General features: G+C 42.2%; 1 non-coding gene across 1 annotated transcript; it reads right to left on the bottom strand.

The window, feature by feature from the left end:
• Positions 1-1,043: 1,043 nt before the first annotated feature.
• Positions 1,044-1,179, bottom strand: LOC136313779 (U8 small nucleolar RNA). Its single transcript, XR_010727216.1, has one exon. It is a non-coding gene; the product is annotated as a U8 small nucleolar RNA (small nucleolar RNA).
• Positions 1,180-8,831: the final 7,652 nt, after the last annotated feature.

Here is an 8,831-nt window from a genome sequence, read left to right as displayed (position 1 = left end):
AGGAGGAAAAACAAACACAATGAAACAAAACACAAAACAGGTAATTACGGTTCACTTCCTTGCTTTTCTTTTAAAATAATTTTTAGATTCACTTTAACTACTAAAAAGAACCTAAGAAAGAAAGAAATATACAGGTCATCCCTCTAAGCCTTTCGCTATAATCTTAACCCTCTCCCAAGAGGTGACTTCTATTTTCTATCTGATATGTGACCTTCCAGTCTACATATGCACTTTGTAAATATAAACATGTATTTATAAAGTTTGTTTTGTGTGTGTACTGAAATTTTTTTGTTTTATTTAACACATACACACATGATCACATACATGTGTTGTAATATTTATATTTTTATGGAATATGATACATACTAAATTGTATGCATTTATATATTTATACAAATATACCCCAAACTAGCTATGTGCATTTATATATCACTGCATATAGAACATACACTTATATATTAATACATACACATGTAATTCCTATAGGATACAAATACTACAGTAGTAAAAGAGAATATGGTAGAGGCTATATGGAAAATTCTACACTTTCATTTACGGCTATATTATATTCAATAGAAAGTAAATACCAGAATTCATATGAGCAGCCCACTAATGAGGGACATTTAAACTGTTTCCAAACAATGTTACAAATAGTGCTGCAATCTGCATATGAGTAGTTAAGTTAGCAGGTTATTTTGCTTATAAGAAACTGAAATTCAAATCAGAAACATACACGTTGAAGAACCCAATAAGAACTGAACCATCAGAACCCAGGAAATATAGAGACTCTCCTCTAGGACAATTAATTCTGGAATGAAATCTGCTCACAGCACCAGGGAAGCTCCGAGGTGCGGGCTTCCCCCTTGGGCTCCCCCTTCAGCTGAACCTCTTCTCCGTCTACCCCGTGCCCATCCGGCTTCCCTGTCCACATAGCTGCTCCTCACGCCTGGGGCCTCTCTGGCCTCAGCGTCCATAGCCTGGCCTTTCGGGGTCAGCTCTCACTGGCAATTACTTTCCTGCATTTCTTTCCTTCTTTTTAAAGAGTCTAATAGGAGCAATCAGGAAGTTGCAAGTCCTGATTACACAGAGAGGCCAATCAGGAGTCATGGAAACTCCGATCATCACGTTCCAAGCTACCCTCCAAAAGGAGGGACAGCTCAGGATGATCCTACCCCACGACTTTCCTGCATTTCCTAGGTCGGACTTCCTCAGGCAGTAGTTGACTGAGTGTCCTGCTGTGTGTGTGTGTGTGTGTGTGTGTGTGTGTGTGTGTGTGTGTGTGTGTGTGCGCGCGCGCGCATCCCTCTTTAGTCATGTCACGTGCCTCTAGCACCGGCGGCCCTTGCATTAAGCTGTCCACCTAAAAGGAGAGGAAGGGTGGACGAAGGAACGTGGCCTACATAGGCTTGTTCTAATTTAGGGAGGCAGTCAGGGGACATTTCCCTGTGAAAGCAGAAATTTGTCTCTTCTGCCACTTCACTCCCGGTGCCCGGGGCAGTGTCTGGCTCTGCAGGGCTCCCTGATCAGTATCTGCTCACTTAGACTCCAGAGGTTGGAAGGGAAAAATAAACCCTCTCAGCAGGGGCCTCTTTGACAGAAGGTTTATTTTCAGAAACTGTAGACTGTCGAGGCAGGAGAAGTTCTAAAAACAAGAGTGAAAGTTACCCTTCTGTAAGAGAAATTTACATTAAAAGGGGGGCCCGCACCAGGAAGAGAGCTATTACCCCAGAGATACATTTTTCTCTAGACTCATCTGCATGGCAGGGAAACCACTGTTTACCAAACATTCCCTCTTCTCACCTCTCCAAGAAATCCCTCCCCTTCGGTGTTCCCAGACCATTAGCTCTGTCCTTAGCTCAGAATGGTATACAATCCCCACTCATCTGGCTGCCTTTTGGGTCTCATATAGTTGTGGGGCCCCTGTATATATATATACATATGTATGCAATTAAAATAGTTTTTCTTTCTCACCTTAATCTGTCTTTCATTATGAGGGGGTGGGAGGGTGGTCCCAGCCAAGAACCTAGAAGGGTAGATGAAAAATTGCTTTTTCTCCCCTACAGGTTCATAGCATCCTCCTCCCCCGCAGACATGGAATACAAAGTTATCACTGCTGCTGGCCTATGTTTCAGAGACTTGCTCCAGCTGTTGTATATACACTTGGGAATTTCCATTATATAATGTGTAAAATGACTCCAATAACACACACGACACAAAGTGGTGATTCAATGAAATAATGTCTGAAACAGTCTTTGTAAACCACACGGCACTATTTTACCAATATGTGAAGCTAGCTCTAAGAAAAAAAACCAAACAATAAATCAATAACCAAGAGAACGTTTCACTGTCCCCAGAACCAAGGGCTGTAGCAGGTCTTTACCAAACATGGTCATTTGGTCATTGTTCTTCTGAGGGAGGCCCTGAGTTCAAGGAGGTGGGTTGGACAGGCTCACTTTCTGTCTGGCAGCCATTGTTGTTTGGACGGTCCGATTTGATAATCGGTGACACATAAGTGGTTTTTATCACAATGATCGCAAATGCCAAGAAGGATAAAGTCGGGGTGACAAAAATGTTCTCTGTCTCAAGTATGCCCTAGCACAATCTCCCCTCCACTTGTCAAAGTCAGGCCCTGCCTTTGAAACTTAGAATTAAGCTTGCCCCATTGAGTGACTGGTCTGATCTCTGTCAGGAGACGCGTGAGCCTAAGAAAAACTTCCTCTTCGCTTACGCCATCTTCTGAAGGCTGGCCCCCTAGGAAAATCTTAACACCTGTGTGAAGCCTATTAACTTAATATTAGCTTAATGTTATAGTTTAAGGGGTTATTGTTTGTTTATTAACCAATTTAACTTTTGCCAAAAGTTTTACTGAATGCATTAGATATCCTCAGGAATGACAGGAAACGCGGACAATGCCATAAATAAGTTAAGTAGCTGCAAAAATTCTTTTAACCTTACCCACAGTCCTTACTTCATGATTGCTTCCTATGAGAACAAAGGATTAATATTTCCACTTGGTAGTCGTAGAATTAAGCTGTGGAGAGGCTGACTGGTTACCTGGACTCCAAGCCTGGTGCCTTCAACCCCCCTCCAACACACATTTCTTCATAGGTGGGGTTCCGGGCCTTGATGAATGGTCCCTGCATTAGCTGAGCTGAAATACTGCAATCATCAGCTTCCAGGTAGCGCCTGCACTTTTAGAAACCTGGCCGTCACTAAGCAGTGCCATTTATAACCTGCCATTGGAGGGGACCAGGACAAAGCCGTTTAAGTGGCATTCTGTAAGTAACACAGGGGCACTCACCTAGCTAAGCCTCCTTTGTAGGCAAAATTAAGAAGTCCATGTCATCAGAGTGAGGATCTGGGAACAACTTAACTGTCTACAAATAGGGGATTGATGATATAAATCGTGGAATATTCTGTAATCAATTAAAGTGACAGAATAAACAGCTATCAACTGGCTGAGAAAATTATAGTTGATATTAATTATATGCAAAAGGTACCTTATAGAATATACTCTCATATCCATGGATAAAAAAATGCATATTTGCCTATTAAATGTTAATTAAGCATGATTATACATTGTTGGGTGGTAAAGCTATACGTGCTTTTTTTTGTTTACAAAAATGAACTGCTTTTAAAGGAAAAAGCTAAGACTAAAATCATTTTGCCTATCCTAAGCACAAAGAAAGGTCTTACTGAGCTTGAATTCAGCACGTACTCTTTCTCTTAGATATATTAGTTGCACAAAGGATCATCCTAATTAACTTTCATAGCACCTGTTAACAAAAGAGGCTTGCATGCTTGCTGGTCATGAGTATCACATATTTTGATGACTGATGTTAATTAATACACTTTGTCCTTGCTGAGCCCCAGAACAAACCTATGAAAGGTTTATTTAATCATTCCCATGCTTCTACTGGTCTGGTTCCATGCCTCTGTTTTTGTCCACCCCCCCCAGCCCCCTCCCTCCGCCCCCAGATCCTTACCACATCATTATTTCTGTGCCTCTCCCAACATGGCTTTCTCTAGGAATAATCATGTGTGATTTCCTTCCGTCCCCTGACACCGCGCTTAGGGATGCGGCATCCAGTTAGAGCCCAGTATACGCTGTGAAATATTGATCGTTGTCACCTGGTTGGTGCCCAGGATAGAGAAGAACAAGGAGCCTCTAAAAACGCCGCCTGCACATTAGTGTGCGTGTGTCAGGTCAGTGAAAGAAAGGTGCTGAGTCAACGTTTGAGACGCGAATGGGAGACAGATAGATGGTGGAGCATGTTGCAAGCGTTGCCCGCAAGGTTTCAGATGGGTTTCTTTCTAGGGACGGAGAGGTAGGCTCACCCCAGAGAGTCTCCACCCCAGAACAGGAAGCCTCGGATCCTGTCCTGTTATTTAGGTCTTCATTTGCTCTTTCTACAGTTGTTGAGCGCTGTCATCCAGAATCAAGGAAGGCGGGTCGAAAGCAGGAAGGCAGCTCTAGTTTTCACGCATCTGAACAAAGACCAGTCTGCCCAAAGCAGGGAAGGGGTCTTTAAAAGTCAAATTCTGTTTTGTTTTCTTTTTTAATTCATTCATTCATTTATTACCATGGGTTAGCTTTTCCTGCTCACAAACTTCAATTAAATGGAATTGTGTATCTCTTGTGTCTGGCTTCTTTTGCTAAGGAAAATATACTTGAGATTTACCCGTGTGATTTAATAGTATGTTGCTTTTCAGTAAAACGAGCATACCATTTCATAAGCATACCGTGTTTTAGTTTATTGATGGGGAAGTGGGATGTTTCTAGCTTGGGATAGTATCAGTAAAGCTGCTAGAGTTTCTTGAACAACTTGTGTCTTTTTGCAGCATTGTTTCTCTTTCTCTTGGGTGCATACCTAGCTTTGGAAACAGGTTGTTTCTAAAAGTGGGTGGGGAACTCACACGGCTCAATAGCAAAAAACAAATAACCCAGCGGAAACACAGGCAAAGGACCAGAATCGATAGTCTCCACAGGAAACATACAAGTGGCCAACAGGTACGTGGGAAGGCGCTCAACATCACTAGTCCTCGGGGAAACACAAATCAAAACCACGATGAGGTATCCCTTCACACCCGTCAGGATGGTTATTATCACAAAGATTCAGGACTCACGTTGCGAGGATGCAGACAAAGGGGAGTGCTCTTCCACTGTTGGTGGGAATGGAAACTGATATGTCAACTATGAAAAACAGCATCGAGGCTCCTCAAGAAATTAAAAATAGAACTACAATATGACCCAGTAATCCTACGTCTGGGTGTGCATCCAAAGAAAACAAAATCATTTTCTCAAAGATGTATCTACTCCCGTGTTCATAGCAGCATTATTCACAATAGCCAACGTATAAAACAAACTAATTTTTTACTGATGGATGAATGAATCAAGACAGTATGATACACACACACACACACATGCACAATGGAATATTATTCAGCCTTTAAAAAAAAAGAAAATCTTGCTATTTGTGACAACATGGATGAATCTGGAAGGCATTATGTGAAGTAAAACATACCATTAAAAGAAAGATAAATACCACATGGTGTGTTACTTATATGTGAAATCTTAAAAAGAAAATGGCTATGTGATAGAAACTAGAAAAGTGGCCGCCGGAAGTTGATGGGCGGGGTAACTAGAAAGAGGTTGGTAAAAGGGCACTAATTTTTCAGTTGTAAGACGAGTAAGATCGAGGACCCAATGTAATATTATGATGATGCTGTGTTTTCTCACTGAAATTCGCCGACAGAGTAGAAATGTTCTCAGCAACAACAAAAAAGAAAAGGTAAACATGTGAGGTGATGGATGTGTTAATTAACTTGATGGGAGAAATCCATTCACAGTGTATCCGTGTACCCTATCATCACATTGTATACTTTAAATACTTTATGAATTTATTTGTCGAATGAGAATGGCCTGGGAAGAGGCCTGAGGTAAGTTTTTGAGGTGATGTAATATCCCATACAGTATCTTAAAAGGGGTTTTATTACTCAAGTGTATATATTGGTCAAAGCTCACGGAATGGACACACTCAAGGTTTGAACATTTCAATACATGCAAAATTTTCCCCAGATATAAAGAATCATAAATAAATATTAAACTTTAGTCTATGCTATTATGCTGACGAGTTTGGCAGAAATTATACAAATGTCTGAAACTTAATTTGACATGCAAGAGAAAAATAAGATTGATTGATGGAAGAATAGACAGATAGATCTGTGCTAAAACAACTGTAGCAAAACCATTGTAGAATCTAAGTGATGGGTACATGTGTATTCACTATAAAACTGATTCAAATTTTTGATATGAGTGACACTTTTTTATAGTAAAATGCTGGGGAATGAAAACATTTCTCTCTCCTGCACGAATCCTCCAGAGGTTTCCCAGCGTATTTAGAATAAAATCCAAAGTAATCACTTTGGACTAGAAGGCCCTGCACAGTGTGGCTCCTGGTGACCGCTCTGACATCATCTGCTCGCACTCTGACCCCCTCTGACTTTTCCCAGTGATGGTGGGATCCTCACTGCTCCTGGTTCTCTCCTGGTCCATCCTGGTCTCAGAGCTCTCACATCACACTTTTTGTTACCTCTGTAGAGGATGCCCTCATCCCAGGGTCCCTACCTCTCTTCACCCAGTTAGTCCTGTCTACTCAGTGGCTCCTCCTCCAAGAAGTCTCCCTTGATTATCTTGTCATTGTTCACTCCTGTCACTCTCATACTGTCTCTTTTTCATAGCACAAGAACCACAGCATATAATTTTGAATAAATTTACAGTTAATTTTTTCCTCCTCCCCACTGATATCCCAACTCTTTGAGAGAGGCCTAGGATTTTATTTTCTTCACCACTCTCCATCTCCTAGAACCCTGTGCTGGGCATGTGAGCTGACCAACACATATTTGTTGGCTAAATCAATGAATGGGATTTTCCAGAATGCTATTTTAAAAATTAAATAAACTCTTTTACTTTAGAGGAGTTTTAGATTTACAGAAAAACTGTGAAGATATACTCCACAACCAGCTTCCCTTTTTACTAAATTCTTATGTAGGTAGACGCTAAAATGGATAAACCCACATCGATATGTTATTATTAACTGAAATCCACGCTTACTTAGCCTTACTTTTCACCCCATGGTTTTTTGTTTTTTCCATTTCAGGGTCCCATCACATAACAATAGGCTCCTCATGACTGGGACAGTTTGTCACTTTTCTTGTTTTTGATGAACTTGACGATTTTAAGGAGTACTGGTTAGGCAGTTTGCAGAATGGCCTCAGTTGGGATTTGTTCCTGCTGCCAATTTATAGGACAATGAGTTAACTTGAAGAATCCGGCTCCTCTAGGATCTTTGACTTGCACCTGATGGTCCCAGATGTTTTTATTTCCTTTACAGCATGTATACATTTCACAGAGCTTGTCTTGTTTGGTATATACCCTGTGTGACAAGAAAGGTCTTTCTGTGTCCCTCATACACCTAAGAAAACAGCAGAGCTTACGTAATCTACAGCAAGACCCTGTAGGACACATGGCCAAGAAGAATCCAAGCCTGAGCGTCCTGACCGCAGGTGCAGCTCCCTTTCTAGCGCCCCTACATCTGCCTGTCAACACCGTTCCCCCTACTGCCATTTGCTGCCCAAACCTGAAGCCCTGCGGAGGCGCACGGTGTGGGCATCCCTTTCTCGGCTGCGTTCAGTTCAAACAGTAGCACTGAGTCTAACCAGTGCTTCGCTGGGAAAACGAGTGTCCTGAGATGGTATTTAATTTAAGTAGTAACATCTTATTGAAATCTCCTGTTCTGGGCTTGTCGGTATGTACAATGTTAAGAGGCTCATTTTTTAGAAGCACCGCCCGTCCTGAGGCTGAGAGCCCCTGCACCTGCGCTGTGCCTGGAGCTCCTTCCACGGACTGACTCCATCACCATTTACCTGGAGCTCCGTATACCATTTACCTGGAGCTCCGTATGACCCGAGAACCAGGGGCCCAGCCTCTGCCCTTCTCACCGCCCCCTCCCGGAGCCCGGAGCACGGCCCCTAACTCCATCCCGCTACATCAGTCTCCACAATCCTGTTTCACTTATGAATAGAGACTCTCCATTGATTTGTTTTGCTCCATCAGTAAATGCTTCATTCTGAAATCTAAGGGTAATTATTATGCTGAGTCCAGAGGAAAGAAAGATATATTCACTTGATTAAGTCTGATTTCACTCTTCAGAGAGCCTTCCTGTAATCTGCTATTCGGTGTCTCACAGCCCTGAGCTTTGGCTCCCACGTCCTTTATAAGAAGCTAGTATTGCCCACACCCTTAAACTGTCTGTCTTAAGGGTGGGGTGTGTCCGTCTTGCTCATCACCACGTCCCCAGGGCAGAGGCCCTCCATTGTACATGCCCTGCACGCTCATTTAAATAAACTGGATTTGTATGAACCATGGGTACCATTTATAACTTTTTTTTCTGTGTTGACAATTGAAATATTTCATAATTTCAAACTGTTGGAAACAACTCTTACAAATTCTCTTAGTGCACAGGATTAGAAATCACAGGAATCGGTGACAGGTCAGCAATTCTGAGTGAACGGACGGATATGGCACTGTGGTGATGGCAGGAGTTTCCAGCCTCGATGAAGACGCAGCTACCTCTGGAGTCAACTCAGTTGGTGAACAAGCTCTCAGAAGCCTGGGAGACAAACCTGGAGGCCCCTTGCAAACACTCGCCTTTATTAGAGAAGAAACAGAACCATGTGCTTTGACTAATAATGGGGACCCTTGTTAACGGTCATTCCTATTTCTGAGTAGGAAATAGAGCCAATTTTATGTGAATAGAACACGCATGCCC

The sequence above is a fragment of the Saccopteryx bilineata genome, chromosome 9 (assembly GCF_036850765.1).
Source record: "Saccopteryx bilineata isolate mSacBil1 chromosome 9, mSacBil1_pri_phased_curated, whole genome shotgun sequence".
NCBI lineage: Eukaryota > Metazoa > Chordata > Mammalia > Chiroptera > Emballonuridae > Saccopteryx > Saccopteryx bilineata.
Note: the sequence above shows the minus strand (reverse complement) of the source record. Positions and strands in the feature narration are given on the sequence as shown.